This window comes from Camellia sinensis, chromosome 12 (genome assembly GCF_055761805.1).
Source record: "Camellia sinensis isolate YWXY chromosome 12, ASM5576180v1, whole genome shotgun sequence".
In the NCBI taxonomy this organism is placed as follows: domain Eukaryota; kingdom Viridiplantae; phylum Streptophyta; class Magnoliopsida; order Ericales; family Theaceae; genus Camellia; species Camellia sinensis.
In genome coordinates, this window is record NC_138972.1 from 35,743,543 (window position 1) to 35,766,951 (window position 23,409).

The 23,409-nt window shown below is 38.0% G+C and overlaps 1 long non-coding RNA gene across 3 annotated transcripts; it reads right to left on the bottom strand.

Annotated features, from left to right (window-relative positions):
- Positions 1-592: 592 nt before the first annotated feature.
- On the bottom strand, positions 593-21,699 carry LOC114265915 (uncharacterized). 3 transcript variants are annotated; one of them, XR_014346181.1, is made up of 6 exons: positions 21,630-21,699; positions 9,531-11,510; positions 8,136-8,360; positions 7,645-7,941; positions 7,161-7,562; positions 593-827 (listed from the first exon to the last, which is right to left on the bottom strand). It is a non-coding gene; the product is annotated as an uncharacterized LOC114265915 (long non-coding RNA). The 3 variants fall into 3 exon arrangements; XR_003630504.2 differs by lacking the exon at positions 21,630-21,699 and having other exon boundaries at positions 7,645-7,768; positions 7,887-7,941; positions 9,531-11,974; XR_014346180.1 differs by lacking the exon at positions 21,630-21,699 and having other exon boundaries at positions 9,531-11,974.
- Between the last annotated feature and the right edge of the window lie 1,710 nt (positions 21,700-23,409).

Consider the following 23,409-nt stretch of genomic DNA (forward strand, 5'->3'; position numbering starts at 1 on the left):
TGTCACATTCCACAACGAAACATGTTAGTCACCAAAAGTCACATGCCACTACCAAACATTTTAGTCGCTAAAAGTAATAGTTGTGCAACTAAAACTTTAGTCGGCGATAAACCTATTAGCGACCAAATCCTTTGGTTGCCAAAATTAATAATTTTACTGTACCCTCTCGCCTACCAATATTTTGGTCACCAAATATGAGTGGTGATACACCGACTACCTTATTTAGTCGGCAAAAGTATTACTTATCTTTCATGACTAATCACTTGGTCACCAAAAGAGGAAAATCAAAACCAAAATTTGGTCATCAACATCCAACAAAATAAACTTGTAATTTATAATAATCCATCCAATCCATCCAATTCATTCAATTTAATCTTTAATTTCCAAGAATTATTCAAACCAACAAAATCAACTAAATCATGAACATTCAACAAAATACATAAATCATCCAATCCTGAACCTGTTTCATTGAAATCATCAACTATTATAAGTTGTCATCCACAAGTAATTCCAAACTACATATTCCTCCAATTATAAATCCGCTTACAATCTATATAATCATTTCATTCACATCTATCTAGCATAAAAAATTAAAAAATTAAAAATACCTACTATTATGTTTTAAATTTTTATCCATGCGCATCTATCAAAAAATACAACTAGCAGTCTACCCAAATATTTTCGATACACATTCATCTAAAAATATAACTACTAGTCTACCCAAATATTTTCCATACACATCTATCCAAAAATATATACTCTTTCAAAAAATATAACAAGTGCCAACTAGTCCTATACAATTCAGCTTTGTGCACGAGTTCATCCATCTGTACCAAAGAAAAACATAAATAATGTCAGGTAATTTTTTGGTATAGTGAAATATTTGCACATCAAATGATTGTAAAATTGGACCAAAAAAATGAAAAATGTCCATAGAAAGTAAAGGTAACATGAACAAATTAAATGACTATCAATACCATTTTTTAAATAAAACAACATTCATATGTACATGTCCACTCAACATTACAATTCTAACAATATCATCACTTTCAATGTTGTGTGTCGTCTAGTGTTAATACCAACCGCATTGGCCTCATCCCCTGACTTTTTCAGCTGTGATCTTTACTCAAATAAGGCTTATTTTTATTGTTCTTTAAAGAAATGTCTATTTTTGTTATTGTAGACCGCCCGATACTCCCTCCGCGCGTCCCCTTTCGAAGAGGCGCAAATTGGGTTCTAGCTACTACAGTTCGAACTCCTGTCATGGTTCTGAATCTAATCTCACAAAGTGCAATGTAAGACTGATAAATCACCAAAGAGTACAAATCCGGCAATTGATTTTGAAAAATCAATTTTGAATCAAAAGTGCCAAACATTGACTGCTTTGCCAGATTTCAAAGTCGCCACCTAAATATTTTATGTTTGGAAAATTTAGGAAACCCTGACTCGTGTCTAAGGCCACGTGTCCGTCATCACCGAAGTTGCCTCGACTCGGGAACTTGGGTACGAGAGGGGAAGGTCCTGAAATAAGCACCCCCGCTCGCCCGATCAAAGATCGACCTTTACTAAGCATGATATGTTGTTTTGAAAACACATGTGTTCTTGTTTGATTATTAGCTAACTTACTATGTGATGTGCATAACACACAAGTATAGACTCAATCACGAGAATTGGAAAATAATAATTCATGTTTATTTTTGAAAATAGTTTGAAGGTGCTACTCGCAAGTAGGCTCAAGCGCGGATTTTCCACCCTCAAGTGGGCTTAAAACAACATGATTTGCCACTAAGCAAAGTGGGCTTAAAACATACATTTGATGAATTGTTCCAATTCAGACAATCAAGCCTCCATCCACAGGCATTCATGCAGTTAAACATTTAAGCAAATAACCTCATGGCAAGCATGCTGTCATGGTAAACACTTACACTCATGCAAGGATGCTAAAGCGTAAACACTTACAGTGTACTCCGAGCCAAAACAGAAAACTAGTTAGAAATCATGCATGATCCTAGCTATGTTAACAATGCCTAATGCAACATATGCAATAATGCAATTAAAATAGACTCGGCTATCTAAAATGGTATATGAATGCAACACTTGGTAACATGCTTTGAAACACGTATTCAAGTAAGTATATTGAAATACGATGCAATTTGAATGATGCGTCCGGTGCATGCAAGACGAATGAATGGATGCACGCATGCAAACATAAGGTATGCTAATTGAAATATGCCCTAAACTAACCATCGAAAGCGGGTAAGTAAAATGGAGAAAAAAGTGAGGTTGGAAGACATGCACACACACACACGCACTTATTACAACAATACACCCTCTCATAGGAGGGTCTGAATAAATAAGAGCTAAGCTAAGCTACCTATTACAAATCAACTAATTAATTATGCTAAGCTAATTAATTACAAACCGAATTAAAATTAGCTATGCTAAGCTAATTAGAATATTACAAAGATGAATTAAATTAGCTAAACACATTAACTAATTAATTACAAAAATCGGTAAATTAACTAACTAAGTAAAGCAGTTAAAATGGCCGGCAGTACAAGTGGTCGGCAGGCTAGTGCAAGTGACCGGCCGACCACTTCCCTTTCCAGAATCCCAACTTTGCTGCAACAGAGACCAACAAAGGCACAACAATGCATTTGCATGGGAATATGTGTGCAACTACTTTCCTTTTCATTTCTCAAGCTCAAAGGAGCGTAGTACTCGGATCTCAAGCCACCAACCATGTATCTCAATGCATGATGGCCGAAGAGTCGAGCTTGCACAATGTTAGTGAATGCACAAACAACACATAAGAGCCTTCATCTCTATCATGCATGGTCAAGAGGGTCAGCGACCGAGAAACATAACACGTTTTACCACTTTGAGTATGAAACGTGCCATATTTCTTGTGTTTGGATTAACGTCCGACCCAAACACAATGCAATGCAATCAACATGCTTATCTTTCAATGCTAAAGCGGCATGCACAAGACTCAATCATGTAAGAAACGCATGCAAGACATGTTAAAGGGAGCCAAGAGCACTAAAGCAAGTGAAGAATATTACACATGAGGCATGCACTATCAATCTCAAATGGTCAAACAAGCTATGGACAGACCTAAGATACTTCAAAACAGCGGCCAAAACACACTAAAACTTAAGCACAAAAAGCAAGAAATGCATGCTCATTCATTCACTCGCAAGCAAGGCACAAAGCTTAACTTTCAAACACATTGAAAGAGTGATATGTATGAGAACATGATAGAGGTACAAACACTGAAATCATATGCCAAATGATGGCATATCATGCAAACAACACAAGTATAGCATGCAAGAGGCCCTAAAACTCAAAGCTAGTTAAGGCATTCACACAAGAGGCATGCGATACATGGCCTAAACAGCCAAACCAGCTTTGGACAAAGCTCAATCATGCCAAATCAGAGGCCAAGACATGCTGAAATTGAAGTTCAAAGGACTAGACAAACATGCATACATGTTAGGCCACAAACAAGGCATAAAGCTCAACTCTTAAACACACTTCAAGAGTGATATATGTGAGAGTGTGATAAGGTTACATGCACTGAAATCATGTGTGAAATGATGCTAAGGCATGCAAATAACTCAAGTAAAGCATGTCAAGGGCCTTAAAACTCAAAGCTAGCAAGGGCCAACAACACTATAGCTATACAAAGCAAGGCATGCATGACCAAAGCTATTCAAAACAGAGCTAGAGCATATTAAATAAAGGCCAAAAGCATGCTGGAGTCAAGCTAACACATGCTAGAATGATGAGCCAAAACATCAAGTACACTAGGCTAGTGGGCAAGATTACACTACAAGTGTAAGAAGCATGCAAGAAGTGGCCAAGCCAGCCACAAACAGAGTTATGACAGGTCCAAAAATTCACAAAATCATGCTTGAGCTAAGTCACGAAAGAGTAGAAAAACATGCCTAAGTATGAGGCGAACAAGACATGCAACCAAGAAGCAAAGAGGGGAGGCCACCCCCTCCTACTTTGGACCTCAAAACATGCTTGCTACCACTAAAATTTCTCTGATTTTCAGTGGTAGAAAGGCCAAACAAAGAGTGCCTCAAAAGCCTTAAGAGATGATACAAGGCTTAAGCAAATAAGGCACACAAGGGGGTGAAACACCCCCAACTCCCACAGGGCCTCAAACAGCCACTTTTAACACTTAAAAGTAGAGATTTTTGTAGTTGACAACTAGGCCAAAACAGCATGCAAAGGTAGCCCAAACTAGTGTACAAAAACAAGCTTAAAAGAGGAAGAAGCTTACCCTTGAAGAACAACAGCTTCTGAGCCAAAAACCAACCTTCAATAGCCCAAATAAGACCCACAAGCACCTCAGCAACAAGGTGGTAGTGTTTGGCTAAGGGGGTTATGGGCAAAAATGCAAAGAAAACTCGCTTTCAAGCAATAGAAAGAGAGAGAGAGAGAGAGGGAAATTTCATCTCCAAAATTTCAGAACCTCTGTAAAGGGGGAGACACCTCCCCTTATATAGAAAAATGCAAGCAAAGGCTTGCTTGACAAGCTAAAAGCTTGTTTCAATCCCTCCATACACGTGTATGGAGGATAGCTTCAATGCCCAACAGCTGGCTCAAAATATCTGAAAATATCTAAGGAAAGAGAAAATTGGCCACCGGCCAGTTAAGGTGGCCGGCCACCTCCCCTAGCCGGCCAGCCACTCCAGGTGGCCTGCAAGGGAGAAAAGTGGCCGGCAAGTGCCACAAGTGGCCGGCAGCCCTTTCCCCTCCCTCAGGTAAGAGGCAATAAGGTTTGGCCCAAAAACGAAGGCCAAAACATAAAGTGTTAAGAGACTCAAAGACAAGGCACTTGACGAGAACTTTGGGCGCTCGAAACAAGCACAAACATGTGCAATCATCGCGTGCACAAACGATGACGTTAGAGTCTTAAGCTCGGTAAAAAATGAGGTGTCTACAGTTACTGTTTCGGGAACTATGTGGAAAATGTGGTGTTTTGTTGTTGGCTCGAGCTACTTTGAACTCAAGGAAAGTAGGGTGTATAGAGCTTGTTTGCTCAATACTTAGAAACATAGTGAAGGACAAAACCAATCAACATCATACCATTCCAGTAAATCTGAATGGTAGATGAGGTTTAGCTTAGAATATGAAAATAATATCTGTTGACTAGTTAATTTGAAAGCTAAGGCTCAAATTAAATTCTACAAAGACTGAATTGTTTAACGAAAGAAAGAAACTAAAGACTTAAGTTTACAAAACAAGAGGGGTAAATATAGCCAATGATGGGTAGAAGAGCAAACCATTCAAACGAGAAGAGAGATTTCTATATTTCAGTGTTTAGCAACAAAAGTAAAAGGAAAGCTTGTTGAATCAGACCATGCGTAACCACACATGGGAAGAAACATACATATGGTGTGAATCCAAAAGTGTCAATATTTTGCTACTTATCATTTGTTATATATGATGTAATAAGTTTTAGAAGTAAATTGATATGTATTAGTAGTATGCATCCCATGGTTAATGCATCAAAGACGCACATAATATACAATAACCAATACAATACAAATTGAACACACTTTGATTGAAAAATTCTTCTATTTTTTTATTTCTTCGCTTTTTGAAAAACACGAAAAAATAAAAAGAAAAAACGTTTTATAGTAATCAAGATATGACTCCACCATTTGGCATATTTTATGCCATTCACATTAGGAGAAGCCTAATTATTGCACCTTTTTATGTTAAAATTTGGACGACTTATGAACTTTGGCATAATAGGAAAATCTTAACACATAAAAGTCATAAATTAGAGTTTGATGCAGTAAGAGTGTAAGACATGAATAGAAATACAGTGGACTATGAAAACAAGGTAATTGAAAATATATGTAGCCTTTTGCAATATGGTAATTTTGTGAATGCACTTTATTCACTACCGACCATAACTCTTATTTCTGCATCTATTGCATCCCCGTGAAGCCGAAAGCATACCTTTCCTAGATAAGGTTGCCACAAAAAGTCTGTTGCATTAGAGGTTTACTGTCGATATGTCATTTTTTGCCTCCAAACGACCTATTTTCGCCTTGTTCATGCAGCATTTCTTGCATAAATCTCTAACCATGCATCCTATCGACATGCCGTATGTTCTCAAAAGTTTGTTTCATCTAGGCTGAGTTGACCGTTATGATCTCGGGGCTGTTTCAAGGCTATTTGCAATTATTACCCCCAAACGGCTCGTTTTTGCCTTTTTCATCACATTTGTTTGTCTAAATATCTAACCGTGCATCCTATCGACACACCACTTGCTCTCACAAGTTTCTTTAATCTAGTCCGAGGTGACTGTTATGATCACGGGGGTGTTTAAAGGCTGTTTCCATTTTTTGGCCCCAAACAACTTGTTTTTGCCATTTTTTCATCACATTTTTTTGTCTAAATATCTAACCGTGCGTCCTATCGATACGCCGCTTGCTCTCACAAGTTTTTTTAATCTAATCCAAGGTGACCATGATGATCTCAGGGATGTTTGGGGGCTATTTCCATTTTTTGCCCCCAAACGGCCTGTTTTCGCATTTTTTCCTCACATTTTTTTTTTTTTGGTCTAAATATCTAACCGTGCATCCTATCAATGAGCCGCCTGCTCTCACAAGTTTCTTTAATCTAGTCTAAGGTGACTGTTATGATCTCGGGGGTGTTTCGAGGCTGTTTCCAATTTTTTCCCCCAAGCGGGCCATTTTTGCCTTTTTTCATCACATTTTTTTTTTTTGGGTCTAAATATCTAATCGTGTTTCCTAGAGACACGCCACTTGGTCTCACAAGTTTCTTTAATCTAGTCTGAGGTGACCGTGATGATCTCCGAGATGTTTGGGGACTATTTCCAGGTTTGGCCCCTAAACGGCTCGTGTTTGCCTTTTTTCCTCATATTTTTTTGTCCAAATATCTAACCGTGCATCCTATCAGTATGCCTCTTGCTCTCACAAGTTTCTTTAATCTAGGGTGAGGTGACCATTGCGATCTCGAGGCTATTTGAGGGTTGTTTCCAATTTTTGCTCCCGAATAGTCCGTTTTTCCCTTTTTTCCTCACATTTTTTTCTCTAATATTTTCATCACAAGTTTGTTTGCCTTTACTTTCAACATAAATATAATGAAATCTGGTTTAACACACTTACCCATTACCATGGCTAGCTATGGTGGGGAATTTGGTGGCCACCATTTTTGAAAAGTTGTGCTAACATGCTCAGAAGTCTAAAAATTTGCCTCTGCATCTCCTCATGTTGTCTTGCATTGTCTGCCTCTTTTATTTGTTGCTCCACTTTCTTTTTTTTCTACTCCTCACGGCCTCTCTGCTGCCCCTCACAAAGTATCTCCAACTCATATGTAAGCCTTTTCAATTGCTCATCACATGCTTGTGATGCAACATTCAACCCAGAATCATAGAATGAGAGCTTTGGTCCGACCCCAAATCCTCTTAAGTATCCCTTCTTCTTCCCAAGAACCGCTGTTGATATGTCCTTTTGCGTCATCGGTATACCAGACTCAATAGACACATCCCGCACCGTCGTCATCTGCTCCTGTAATTGTAAAATATAAATGTTGTTAATATAAATCAAACACATTAGTTATTATAAGTGTCCAAATGATTGGAATACTTGCATGTAAATCACGGCATATAGGATCAATCACTCTTTTGTCTTCTTATTCTGATAAGTGTCCCTGTAGAAATCACAGGTATCTAGCAACAATCCACCATTTTTCGTCACTTGTGAAATGCTAAACACTGAGATCAACACTCCTTCATTAATGTGATAACATATTAAGTGTGGATAAAGTTAATAAAATCAACAAAATACATCTCACGGCAATGCTCATCGCCGCTGGAAAAGATCGAGACCCACTAGTGTGATTGTAGGGTAGCTTGCTTCTATTAAGTTTGCCGGCATCATAGCGACTCTACATAATCCACATTATAAGGGTTTGTTACATATATAGTTATTATTGGTAAGAGTACTAAGTAATATTGAAGGTGGTTAGATGTGCAAGTGGATTAGAGTTGTTTATAGGTATATAAATTGATCCTTCATTCTATCAGATTTCAATTACTTGTTAATAACACATTATTATTTTATAACTAAATCATAACATACCTTGTTTTTGGGATCCAACCATACATGATCAATCAAATACTTCCAATCATCTAGGCTCACTCCTTTCTATGGATGAGCATAGGGATCAGCTCTCGCATTCACAAGCTTCTCCCATTTCCTCTTCATTTTGCACTTCCAATCTTTATGTAATACATAACACTTCTTTTCCACAACTTGCTGAGATAGTGAATCGTCCTCATAAGCATCCCCAATTTCAAATTTATCCTATAATCAATACAAACCAAATAAGTAACATCAATGCACATGTGAAAGCTAAAAATATTTAGTTACAGTAAGAAAACTTTAAAAGGTTTTTGAAAATTACAGTAAGAAAACCTTAAAAGGAAATTGAGTGCTTTTTTGAATTTAAAGAAGGTACCTTTGGGCATTTTGCTCTGTGATTTTTATTTTGCAATCTGTTTTTAATGCCAATGTTTTTAAATATGTATTTCTTCTGTAACACATTTAAAGGCTTATAATGCGGTTCTTCATGAGGTAGTGTGAGAAAAAAAAATATTCAAAAAAATAACCAAGTGAATTATTTCTCTATTATTTTAAGGTTTAATGCCTTGTGTAAATATTTTCTACCACACTATGTTATGCTCTCAACACTTCTCTGCTTGCAACATGTAAAGAATTTGGCAAGCTAACTGAGAATTTCTTCTCAATAAACACCACTTGGGTATTCTGTGTCACCACCTGTAATAATCCTCAAACTCTTTCTGTCTTGTAGGATTGACTCAGTTTCGCTCTCAAGAGTTTCTAGTCCAAAGGTTTGGAGAGACAAAAAGGTGGGGAGCTCTATTTGGTGGTTAAGGGGCTTGTTGGGGATGAAGAAAGGGAAGGAAAATGTCGAGAATTCAAATTCCAGTGACTAGAAAGAGAAGAAAAGGTGGAGTTTTCGCAAGTCTAGTACAGATTCAAGGGTTGTGGGTAACATTCCGGTGAGTATTCCAGTGACTGATACTGCTTGGATGAGATATTACATTGTTGAAACAGAGAAAGCAGAACAAGCATGCAATTATTATTGCTGCTGCCACCGCTGCTGCCGCCGATGTCGTAGTTGCGGCTTCGCAGGCAGCGATGGTTGTGGTAAGGCTTACTAGTCAAGGCAGAGGAGCTCTGTTTTGTAGTGAGGCATAAAAGTGAGTTGCAGAAAAAATACACTGTTTTCAGAGGCTTTTTGGTAAGTGTGTATTCATTTTCCATTTGATTCATTGATCTTTACAACTTCAAGCTCATCTCATAAATTGATTTTTTTAGAAGGGTATTGAAATTTTGTGTATCTTGTGTTCTGATATATTATGATTTTAGTTAGGTTTTCTATATGTACTGCACATGAAAACAACACTGTTTCCATAATTCACATAGACCATGACTTAAATTAAATCATACCTGGATAGCTTGTACAACATCCCCATTTGTTATTGAATCAGCAACTGTCCAACTGCTAACGCCTTGAATAGAACACATCCTCCTAACCTGAATGCCAATCTCATTAGATCTTGGGGTCGCTAGCACACCTTCCAATGCATTGAATGTCTCAATTATTGGAATGTAGAGCTTGTTTCCATTATTGTTGGCAATTCTTTTTTCTATTACTTTTCCAACTATTGGCCCCTGCACACACCTTGATGAAGATGCACATGCTAATTGAAAATATTATTAGTGTATTTGTAAATTTAAAAATATAAACAAATACATAAATTTCAGCTAGATGAAACATGTGTAATTATCTGCACCACTTGTTTGACTTTGAGAAGATGGTGCATCAGTTTGAGACGGAGCTGGTGTAATAGTCTCAGATCTTGACAACGCAGTAGTTTAAGATGAAGATGGTGCAATAGTCCCAGATCCATCTGCTACATGACCTTCAGAAGAAGGTGTAGGTGTATCGGTTGGGGATGAGTAGGGTTCAATTAAGGCCCTCTTTGGTGGTGGTAAATGACGCATCTTTTTTGCAGGAGCCTTTTTGATAAATTTTAAAATAATCAAAGACAAAGGGCACAATGAACACATGGATAAGCACAAATTTTACATGTGTACAAATATGTACATCAAGAGTGATAATTAACAAATATATAAGTAAGAAATGAACATCCATGAAAATCTTAATTTCATATATATATATATATATATATATTAATCCATCTATGTAAATTTGCAAGTGATATTGAAGACATATATAACAAAAGTTGTGGTAATAAGGAATCCATGCCTACTACCACTAATCATATGGGTAAGTATTAGTTTTTTAGTTAATACTGTTGAAGGCTTCTTTCATTTGTTGTTCTAATTAGCTGTACAAAACAATGTAGGGCTTTGAAAGCCTAAAACATTTCAGGACAAGTGCCGTCAACTTTTCAAAGCTTTGCCACCTTCAAACATTGTAAGTAAAACAAAACCTGTTATAGAATTCCATATTTCATTTGTAACTCATGGGACGTTTTGTTGTATCTGTCATTCATTCAATATTATCTAACCAAATCAAAGCAACAAAACAACTACGGTAATAACGCTAGATTTAACTTCTGATATAAAAAAATAGAAAACCCACTAATCCTCTACTTCTTGTCATGTAGGGACCTTAATCGCAACAACTTCAATGGTTCAATACCTTCCCAGTGGGCTACCATGCGCTTGGTTGATCTGAACGCAAAGCAACTACCATTTTTAGTAGGTTTCTTTTGTTTTTTGAAGAATAATTCACATAAACATGTAAATGTTGCTAGATATTGCAGTTCTGTCATGGGAAACCAATTGTCCAGTCCATTCCCAAAAGTTCTCACCAATAACACCACCTTTGCAAACCTGTAAGTTGGACTCTCTTCTTAATAAAAAATGATGGGTTGATTTAAAAATGGATCCATGAGAATCATGTCCTGATATGTTTGTAACATAGGGAAAAATACCTCAAATATACATGATGATGATGATAATAACTGATAACAACACTAGAGCTTGGAAACATAATTAAACCACTATAAATTCCAGTCCTTGTAATGAAAAGAAATCAGAAAGTGGTTATCATAGAAACCAGAAAGTGGTTATCATAGAAACCATAAATTATTAAATATATGTTGTCAAATGTTACCCCTCTCAGAGCTCTATCCAATGGGGACCAAACTTGGCAGATTTTTTATTCATTTTGGAGCCTAATGCAGTTATAATTTAATTTCTTTGGTCAATTTTAAAGCATTCATGACATGTCCAACTAAAACTAGTTTTTTTTAGGGAGCTCAGTTAGTCTAAGCTACACTTTATTAGTTCTTACTATGAATTTTCAATTGATAAATGTAGCTTTGCTTGAAGTTAATGTGAATATGTGCATCTTACCAAAGCACTGAAGGAAACCACTTCTCAGGGACCATTCCCCTGCAGATTGGGAAATTGATTAATTTACAAAAGCTGTAATTATTTTCATCATGATTATGCACATCAGTTCTTGAAAGTTGGTTGGTAATAACTGCTAATTTCATGTTTAACGCATTGTCTTATGCACATAATTAGTATTTTTTCTAACTTCAATTACTCATGCATCACTTCAACAACCAAGCATCAGTTTTAAACCCCAACATAAAAAACATCAACAAACACTTATTTGTCTTTAATGAATTACTTAAAATAATTTTGTTGAAAAATACACAAATTCAACACCCTATACAAAAATCTATACAAAACAATTCAGAAGATACTTAGCACCAGGTTTTAAAGAATGCCACCAACCTTTTTCCACTCTATGCAATAGTCCCAAAATCATTTTAGGGCAATTGCAGTAAGTCATTGTCCCAAGAAAGACTTTACAAACAAAACTGACCTCTTGTAAATGCATGCAAAACTATAAGGCCTCGTTTGGGAACAGGCTAATTTAGTAACTTTTTGACTATTTGACTAAAAAAGTAGGTAAAAAAAACTTATATGTTTGGGATGACATTTTGACTAATTATGAAAAGATGTGCAAAAAGTAGAGAGAAAAGAGAATCTTTGACTTTTTGGTATGAGTTGTTGGCTTTTTGGTTAAAATGGTAACTTTTTGGCTTTTTGGCTAAAAATGTAAGTCCCCAAACGGGGCCTAAGTAATTACTTATAATTGCATTTTTCTATGAAAATTTTTTAACAATAAAATATTAGTGACAACAAAAGCGAAAACAAATCTAAGATTATTTCCATAGAACCATATGGTATGACAATCTAACAGCACATAACATAACATATCTCTTGTTTTTTGCAATACCAGTTAAACAAGGGGACTCATTCCCCTACATATCCAAGGCTTGCAAAAACATGCTATTGTTATATTGTCCTTTAATCCATATATGGTCATGATAAGAACCTGAGACTTTCAAATGAATATATTTTTTAGTTTTATATTTTTCAAATCATAAGTCATAAGTAGTAGTCTTTGTTGCTTTATTAGTAATATAAGGGGGCCCTTCGGGTTTGATCTACAAACAAAAACAACAAAGCAATCACAACTCTCTAGCCGCAAAGCAATTAGTTCGCATGAGTCACATTCATTCAGTTAATAAGCAATGTTAAAAGATGAAGTATTAGAAAACCCCAAAGAATATGCCTTTTGGAAGGAGAAAAAAACCAAAAAATAAAATAATAATAATAATAATAATAATAATGAAAAAGAGCTCTTTTGATAGAGAAAAAGATCAACCCTCTTTATATATATATATATATATATATATATGTACATACATGGAAATTGAAGGAAAAAAAAAATTATTGATCATGCTATCCAAGGATTACCCAGATCATACAAACAGTGACACACAAAATTCCCAACTAATCAGCAAATAATATAAAGTGAATATGGTATGCTTGCGTATGTTCTGTCATCCCAACCAGAACAAACAAGAATATACATGTTAGTAATGGGCGCCCATGTGGCATGACCATTAAATTTGATTTTGAATCCTTATCCAAATAGGTTTTGATTTTGAAATCAAACCTATTTAGGATAACCACTCTTGAAACAGACGTTATCAGTTTGAACTGATATAGATAGATATAATATATATTAGATATTATCTGTATCTTAACTGATATGGATAGATATTATAATATATTAAATATTGGTTATATGGTTATGGGTAATCCAAGAGAAAAACAACGTTGAGTCTGTTTCAACCCATACACTGACTCTCTCCCAAAAACACAACGATGTGGTTAGTGTGGGTGATATTCAATCTGTGATATCACTCCACTGCTGGGTTGGTTCATCAAGAAGTTTCCTGGAAGCACGTGATTTATCCAAGAAGGTTCTATCATCAAGAAGGTATGATCTGATCATTTTAATCCGCTACATATTCTGTTTTTTTTTTTTTTAGTTTACATTGGTATCAGAGCCAATGATGGATTTTTTCGTGCTTTCTTTTATCATGTGTATATTTATAAAAGATGTGGAGATCCAAAATATTTTATTTTTATGATCATTAATGTCATTTTTAAGAGCATAAATGATTTTATTTTGGAAAAAGGAGTCCGGCAGTACAAAAATCGGAACAGTCAGCACCCTGGAAGGCGGCGCGTGGCATTCACGCGCCACCACGCCAAAGCCACGCGCGCCCACGCGCTTCCACGCGCCTACACGCGCCGGATGCCATGCTGACGCGCCTGCACGCACTATCACGCGCGCGTCGGCGGTGCTGTCCACGCACGGGCGCCGCGTGCTGGAGCCGCGCGCCGAACCGAGGCTGAGCCGCGCGCCGAGCCGAGGCTGAGCCGCGCGCCGAGCCGAGGCGAGCCGATCCTTGAGCCGACTTGCGCTGAGCGGCGCCGAGCCGAGCCGAGCCGTTTTTCCGCGCTGGCTTGGCTCTAAGGCTCTGTTTGTTTGTTTTTTAATTCTGAATTGCGTTAATTGGCCATAATTTATTCGTTATAGCTTTGTTTTAAGCATGGTTGGTACCCTTAGACTCAGAATTAATTTTTCTATATTATGTAAAATTTTGAAAATTTTACGAAAATATGTAATATTTTTCCTGTGTTAATAATGCATTTTTTTTGCTTTAAAATGCATCTGGTGTTGCATGATTAATTTTCTGGGGTTGAAATTTTTATTGTGGACTTCTGAAATGTTTTAATATCTACTGGTAATATTGTCTCATTTTATCAGTTTCTGGATTTTTTATTTCTAATTTTATGTGTATTTATTAGTCATTTAAAATTCCAGAATATTTCAGAAAAATTTCAGAATATTTCAGAACAATGTACATTTTAATTATGGCATAATCTGAATATTGTTTCTGTTTACTAGTTTCTGGATTTTTTATTTCTAATTTTATGTGTGTTTAATTAGTTATTTAAAATTCCAGAAAATACCAGAAAATTCCAGAAAATTTCAGGATGATGTACTTTCTGTTATGGCATAATTTAAATATTGAATACAGCATATTTTTTTGGGTTTGTAATATGTTGTAATTAGAAGAGCATGATTATTTATTTATTTATTAGAATTCCATTATTAAATAAATATAGCATGAGTTATTTGTAGATTTACATTAAAATGCTATTGTATGGAATTTATCATGCTTTGTATATGCCATAGTCAGTGGGAGGTTATTCGGTTGAGAGAAATCTTTGTAGATTAACTCCCGAAAACCAATATTTTGCGCATAAATTAAACTAAATTTTGGATAATTGTCACTTGTGGCGCAAGAGATGATTACGAGCATAGCGGATTTTCGATCTTGCGACTTGTGTAATATTGTCACTATTTAATTTAGATTTTTGCGGCAAAATTATATTATGCTAATCAAATTAATCCCAATGCGAATTTCTCTCTAAATTGATTTAGCTTATGGAAATTAATTTGGTTGACCTAGACTTAGTAGAGATGTTCAAATGTGAACAAACTAATCCCATTCTTTAGATGAGAAAAAGTCTTGGAGACTTTAGGTCAAACCTTAATTGAGCCAAAGTAAGGAAACATGACTCAAAGTCGCCGTGTTTTTGTTGCCTTGTTTGGCACAATAAAAACTAATGTGTGCGCTATAGTTAGCGGCACGCTACATAGTTTTGGTTGGCGAGTTTTGGAGTTATGAAATTAGTAAGCCCTCAATAGATCTGTATATGATCTTGACTAATGAGCTGCGCGGATTGACTTTGTAATTTGACTTGTAAATAATGTTACATCATTAGATGAAGTAACATTCAAGAGTCACGTCATCCAAGAAATGCGAGCTTAAATAAATTAGTCATTAAGTGTAAGACGAGTAGCCAGTACGAGCAGTGTTTTGCTCTCTACCCAATTATTGGGAGTGGATTGAGCGAAATTTCATGCACTATAATAGTGTGCGTTGAAATATCACGTGAAGTTAAAAGATTAGCGCTTAGAAGCTGCAAAATCTATTAACACTGAGTGAAAAGATTAGCGCTTAGTGGCTGCAAAATCTATTAGCATTGCCAACTTGTCTAAGTGTGGACACTTACTGTTTCCACACTTGAGTATGAAACATGGATGAGGTGCTTCTTTGTGTGATTCCTTTACTAGGCTAACGTTTTGAATAACATTTACCACTAAGCGCAAACGTTGCAGCATAGTAATGAAAAGGTTAAGGCTGACAAGGTTGTTATGACTCTAAGAATTTAACGCATCGCTTGTAAGAGCATTGTGTTGAATTAGACTCTTTAGCCTAATTCGCGCTTAAGTTACTTCAGGAGCTATCATAGTTGATAGCTTATTCTCTCCTTCTTGTGGATAGTAGAATTAATTGCAAGTAACTATGAAGCGAGAAATAGAGATGGCAACAGGAGTATCGTCATCTTTCAACTAGATGTATTAAAGTGTATGGAGAATAAAATTGACTTGAAGGTGCAGGGGATTAGCACTTACTAGTTAAATTTGCGACTTAGGCGCAGTTGATATCTCCATGACATCCTTTTTATGATCTAGTGAATATGACTTAGTCGTGAGTCATTACCTAGTTGGGCCTAAACCTTTAAAACTTGTCTTCGAGAACTCACACATTAAGATGATTGGAATTAGTTTATGACATTGGTCATGAACCAGTGGCTTATTATACTTAATCACATTAATGAGATGATGACACGATGGTTTGAGTAGGCCTTCTCGGGCCCACTCGCTTATGACATCCTGCTCTCATGTGAATGTGTAACTTTGTTCGCAATGGGTGCGCAGAAGTAAGTAGGAAAGCCGCAGAAGGTCATTTGTTTTGGCGCATTTAGTCCACTATGATATTTTGTGACTAGATATGTGTGAGGGTACAATAGCTAAGCCTCAATCTCGACACATTTATAAATATACACATGATAAAAGAAAGCACGAAAAAATCCATCATTGGCTCTGATACCAATGTAAACTAAAAAAAAAAAACACAGAATATGTAGCGGATTAAAATGATCAGATCATACCTTCTTGATGATAGAACCTTCTTGGATAAATCACGTGCTTCCAGGAAACTTCTTGATGAACCAACCCAGCAGTGGAGTGATATCACAGATTGAATATCACCCACACTAACCACAGTGTCAAAGACTTGATCGTTGTGTTTTTGGGAGAGAGTCAGTGTATGGGTTGAAACAGACTCAACGTTGTTTTTCTCTTGGATTACCCATAACCATATAACCAATATTTAATATATTATAATATCTATCCATATCAGTTAAGATACAGATAATATCTAATATATATTATATCTATCTATATCAGTTCAAACTGATAACGTCTGTTTCAAGAGTGGTTATCCTAAATAGGTTTGATTTCAAAATCAAAACCTATTTGGATAAGGATTCAAAATCAAATTTAATGGTCATGCCACATGGGCGCCCATTACTAACATCTCCCACTCGCACATGAGTTGGCATGACACTGCCACATCTCTATCTCAATCTCCCCAAAAACGAACAATCTCAAACTAGCCAATGCACCGTGCGACCGCTGAGAACACCTGCATGTGGGAGCTCTATACTAGAAACTCAAAATGAGCCAGCATAGAGACATCAACCCAAAAAAGAAAAGAAATAGTGTCTCATATACCCCAGACCCATCTAATTACACCGGTCCAAAAAACATCTCTAATCCCTCAAAAAGAGCATATTTGACCCTCTCAATTCTTGCAATATATTCACACTCAATTCGTCTCTCATACAGAGCGATATGAGTTGCCGGCAGTGAATATACAACAGTGGTGTAATACTAGATGATCTTCCCTTTGCACTCATGCCATTTAGTTTAGAATTGACCGCTTTCCCAGTGATGTCCCTTAAGGCCGAATCATGCATGACCGCAGGCAACATACCAAAGTAGCAGAACATCAACCCCTTACCTTATGACATAGTCAAAAGTCACAAAAGGGTACATAAATGAAAGTCATATCAATAATGACACGTAAGACTCACACGGTGAGGAAGCAGGGATCCATTCTCTCACCTCATTACTCGGTCGCCAAGCACATATAGTATGAATACATGCTACGGTGGAGTAACTCTTCCATAAAGAGTGACGTCATACTCGATACACCGTACAGATATTAGTCTAGTCGCTTTCTAGCGTCTAACCCGAATTCTCTATTTGCTCGCCTTCTAGGCGCCAAATGAGATCTCGCATCTGGCTAATCATAACAGGCACAACATGGAAAGTGAGTACTAACATCCATGTTTGGTCCTTAACACGACCTCATCTTGGTTATAACCAAGGCGACATACATAGTGGATGATTTAAGCCTCTCTTGGCTCCAAATAAAAATAAACCACCAGTCTCATCCTTGCTCGCTCCCAAGCGCCAAGGGCGATTGCTCGTGTGAGTGAGCCAATCTTGCCTGCTGACATCATCATTTGCTAATCATTATGACACAAACCATAATAGTGTCAACATCCCATCATCTCAAAATAAGTGATCGATTTTAAAAAAAAATTGACCACAGCTTGCGCAATTATGGATTCCAAACATAAGCCTTATCAGCACCTCTTGCGATAAGTATACACAACGGAATCCACCATGTGCGCCTCACATGAAATGATTTAAGATCACTACCTCTTGCGCAATAACCTCTCTAAAGATATTTTTGGTGACCAATTTGCGTTTATTCTTAATGCGCCCAACTAGCGCAGATGCGCCCAACTAGCGCATTGAATTTTACAAGGAGCAAATTAAAATGCTTCTAATAAAGCATTTTATCCGCAGTCTAATGAGCAAGGTCAATGTCTAAACAACTCAGTTGACCTTTTACCAAAGATAACACTTATCATGCCGAATATGCCCACATAGCGTACTTTAGGCTCCCACAACAAAGAAAATCAAGGAATATAGGTCCTCCTAAAGACAATCCGAGGATTCACTCAATAGCTAAGGCTCTGGCTTTTTACCGATAGGTAAGTCAATGGATTTGTAATTTTGCATCTAGAATCATTCTAGGATATTCTCTATGTAAGTCATCGAAGACAAACCGAGAATTTTCCTAAAACAATCCCTAAGGATCGTACATCCGAGCATATAAATTACATCACCCATGTCCATCATATCTAAAATAGAGGACTGCCCACCCTAGATGGCGACTACCTTATAAATTCCTGGCTCATAATGACTAAGTAAGGAAAAACTTCTTTTGGACCATTGATCATGCCTCAGTGGTCTTCATCGATCATCGTTGCCCTATCATGGCTTGACGAAATCTAAGAACCACTGTTTGGATAACTGCTTTAGGCTGTAAAAGATTTATTGGAACCAGCAACCATTTTGCGCTCCTAACTTTTCACTATAAAAGCAGAAGGTAAATCCTTACGGATCTACTTATCCAATTCTCTAATGAAAAAACGGGTCACAATGTCCACAAATCAATGTTCCGAACTTATGTCAATCATAGCCTAAGTCAAAATAACCTCACTCCCCAGGAGGAAGTCTTCTCATGGTCAACACTTTCCTCAATGGTGCGACCATTCGGTATCTAGCGAGCCTTATGCCTCAACAATGACTATCCAAATTACACATAACTTTATAACAGTTTTGCGTCACAATGGAAAGTCAACCAAATTATAAAAAATGGTTAATCCTCAAAGACTTTGTCTTAAACTGCGCAACATTGATCCACTTTTTTAAAATAGGGGACTAGAGCCTTAGGCATTGTCCTAGGCTCTTTATCATCTTGCGGAGCAATCATGAATGTTTTCCCTCTCAATCACCCAGTGATGACGTGGAAAATTTTCACATTTGCTACTACGCAACTAAGAATGTAGAGTATTCTTCTATAATGGAGTAATCCATTAGTAGGCACATCGCTCCCACTGTCCCTAGGATATTGGAGATTTCTTTCCATTCTCAACTAGGCTACATAAAAGCGCTATGCTTAGAATTCTCTATCTTATAGAGCTCCAAAACTCTATTCACGTCACCTTTACAAAGAAAACTTTATGTGACTTAGTTACACTACCACAAAGCTGCTTACCTATATGCACATGACCCGGAGGGTTTGCATGACCGCATACAATAATGCGCCACACGACCCTTTGTGTTTACAAGACAGCATACAATAATGCGCTATAGAACCCTAGGTCTTAACTTCGCAATCTTATGAGAAGTAGAATAAAGATAAGCTGCTTAATGGTTACAGATCGCCCATAGATGGCTCTCTGCTAACCCATTACTCAAAAATGGAGTGTAAAATCTGATATGGAGGGCACTTAGTTAGGGATATAGGCAACAAACTAGTGCAATTCCCAATTGGGAAACATTTTGCGCCATTATCTACCTAACATTAACAATATTTAATTCCTTATCTCTACTACACCAGTGTGTTGTTGAGTACTAGGAATAATCAATGTTCTAAGCATCCATCTCTCTTCACAGAGTTTTTCTGAAAAAATAACTCAAATAGATACTCGCCACCTTGGTCAAAACTAAAAGCACAAAAAACTCTTATCTAATTGATCTCGACCTCATATGTGCAATGTCAAAAATCATCTCAAAACTTTTGACTTATGGGAGATCAAATAGTCTTGACTCAGATGCGTATCGTAATCTATAAATGTGTCGAGATTATTTGTAACGCCTCGACCCTTTACACGTCATCGATATTGTCCGCTTTGGGTCACACCCGCACGGATTTGTTCTTCCCAGTGGGTCACCCATCCTAGAACTACTCCAGCCTAAGCACGCTTAACTGGGGAGTTCTAATAGGGATTTCACCACTTGGGAAAAGGCCTCGATGCTATATAAGGGTCCAGGTTTTTACTTTTATAGCCCAGGAACTCCCCCTTCTGTCCCGATGTGGGATACCCGGGCCTTACAATCCACCCCCCATAAGGCTGCACGTCCCCGTGCAGTAGCCTGCCAGCTCGCAAGCCCGCCCACATGCACCGAGAGACGCCAGGGGCCCACACTCGGTACTCCGGATAGTCGGCTCTGATACCATTTGTAACGCCCCGACCCTTTACACGTCATCGATATTGTCCGCTTTGGGTCACACCCGCACGGATTTGTTCTTCCCAGTGGGTCACCCATCCTAGAACTACTCCAGCCTAAGCACGCTTAACTGGGGAGTTCTAATAGGGATTTCACCACTTGGGAAAAGGCCTCGATGCTATATAAGGGTCCAGGTTTTTACTTTTATAGCCCAGGAACTCCCCCTTCTGTCCCGATGTGGGATACCTTTTTTGGGTTGATGTCTCTATGCTGGCTCATTTTGAGTTTCTAGTATAGAGCTCCCACATGCAGGTGTTCGCAGCGGTCGCACGGTGCATTGGCTAGTATGAGATTGTTCGTTTTTGGGGAGATTGAGATAGAGATGTGGCAGTGTCATGCCAACTCATGTGCGAGTGGGAGATGTTAGTAATGGGCGCCCATGTGGCATGACCATTAAATTTGATTTTGAATCCTTATCCAAATAGGTTTTGATTTTGAAATCAAACCTATTTAGGATAACCACTCTTGAAACAGACGTTATCAGTTTGAACTGATATAGATAGATATAATATATATTAGATATTATCTGTATCTTAACTGATATGGATAGATATTATAATATATTAAATATTGGTTATATGGTTATGGGTAATCCAAGAGAAAAACAACGTTGAGTCTGTTTCAACCCATACACTGACTCTCTCCCAAAAACACAACGATCAAGTCTTTGACACTGTGGTTAGTGTGGGTGATATTCAATCTGTGATATCACTCCACTGCTGGGTTGGTTCATCAAGAAGTTTCCTGGAAGCACGTGATTTATCCAAGAAGGTTCTATCATCAAGAAGGTATGATCTGATCATTTTAATCCGCTACATATTCTGTGTTTTTTTTTTTAGTTTACAATACATATATATATATATATATATAAGTTTTCATTTTTGCATTGTCTGGAGAGTAAGATTTGAGGCCAACTCTTCAAACATCCACCCATTAGGGTTTTGAAAATTAGGGAAAACAAACAAATTGGTTTTGAAAATTAGGGAAAGCAAAGGAAAATTGAGAAATTGAACGAGCGTGTGTGCACGCGAGAGAGAGAAAGAGAGAGAGAGGGAGAGGACTCATACCTGACCTCGGGGTTGTTTGAAGATAGGCGAACTGGTAGTGGTAGAAAAATGGTGATGGTGGAGTTGTTAGTGTGGGGATGTATTTTCTGAATACCAGCACGTGGTATGGTGACGCCGACGTGCCAGCCGAGGTGCTACGTGTCCTGGTAGTTAAGCCGAGATAATCTCGGAGAAGCCGAGGTTATCTCCGAAGATATCGGAATCCGAGATAAGGGACAAGAGTCCTGAGGCAAAGAGGGGACTTAATTAAGATAAGGATGAAGCTCTTGGGGAGTTTATCTCTATCTCCTAAAGAGTCCAAAGTAAGCACTAAGATTGGAGTTCATAGAAGTCATACTTCTAGTGGGACTTGGATTGAGTATATTATAAAAGAGAGGCACCCCGTGGGTCTAAGGTATGTAATTTATATTCTGAGTATTCAGTTTAACACTTGATTTTATCTTTGAGAGATATACTGACTTGATCGTCGGAGTGGTGCCCCCGGGTGGAAGAACCACCGCCGGAGCTTTTTCTTTCTGTTACAAGTTGCTAAAGCCATCTATTCTGCCTGTGCTTTCCTGCTGATCACTAAACGGGCAGTGTGGTCAGATTTTTACCCACACAATTTGGCGCCGTCTGTGGGAACGAAGGAAGAATAGATGGCCAGTAACGGACAGCAGGAAAATATTGGGGATGACGCTCCTTCTGGGAGTAACGGACCAATTGATCTTGACATTGAAGGAAACAACCACAATACAGAAGCCCGTGACCAGGGTCACAGAGAGAACGACGTAAACCTGGAGGGCGACACGTCAAAAAGAACAAACCAAAGAAAGTACTACAATGAAGATAACCTCCAGGTATGGAGGGACAGGTGCCTACGGAGGGATGAGGAAGTAAAAGCATTGGCGAACAAGTTGGCAGACCTTCAGTCAGTCGTCAACTTCATGATGCAAAATAATGTAATGCAGCCACCATACCCGCTGCAAGATACGCCGATACCAGCAACCAACACCCAAAAGGGCGGAAGAAAAACAATCCCCGAGGTCCCTCAGCATACCAGGAGCGAAAGGCACTCTCACCGACCTTCCAGGGAAGTCGGGCGGGAAAAGCCGAGGCAAGAAGAGTCCCGAAGGACGCAACACATGAAGAATCCAGACCCCAAAGAACATCGACATGTTCAGGGGCAAGTACTCCACTTTGACACAACCCAGGAAGAAAGACCCAAACGGACCCACCTCGAGGCCGAAAGCAGTGTGCCAAAAAGATTAAAATCCAAAGACAGCCGAGCTCTAGGGAGGAGCAAAGAAGACCTAAGGGACTACCTCAAAAGGAGGCAGCAGAATGCAGAAGCCGAGGTAAACTCCCCAGTAAAACCGAAGACAGCCTTCTCGGTGGAACTGGACAAATTCGAACCGCCCAAGAGATTCAGTATGCCGAGGTTTCAAATCTATGATGGTAAGTCAGATCCAAACTTTCACGTTGGACTATACCTAAATTCAATGGCATTATATAGCGGGAACGAGCCATTGCTCTGCAAAGTATTCCCCTCATCCTTTGGGGAAATTGCATCTGATTGGTTCCATAAGTTACCAAAAGGAAGCATAAAGACATGGGAAGGCTTGGCTGACATGTTTGTGGCCAGGTTCGTGACCAACAAGCTGCAACCCCTGAGGGTTGATGCTTTGATGGCTCTAAGAATCACCAAAGAAGAGGGCCTTAGGGCCTATGCAAAGAGGTACTACGAGGTATTCAACCGAATACCCGAATGCAACCAGGAAGTAGCAGTCGTATCTTTCAA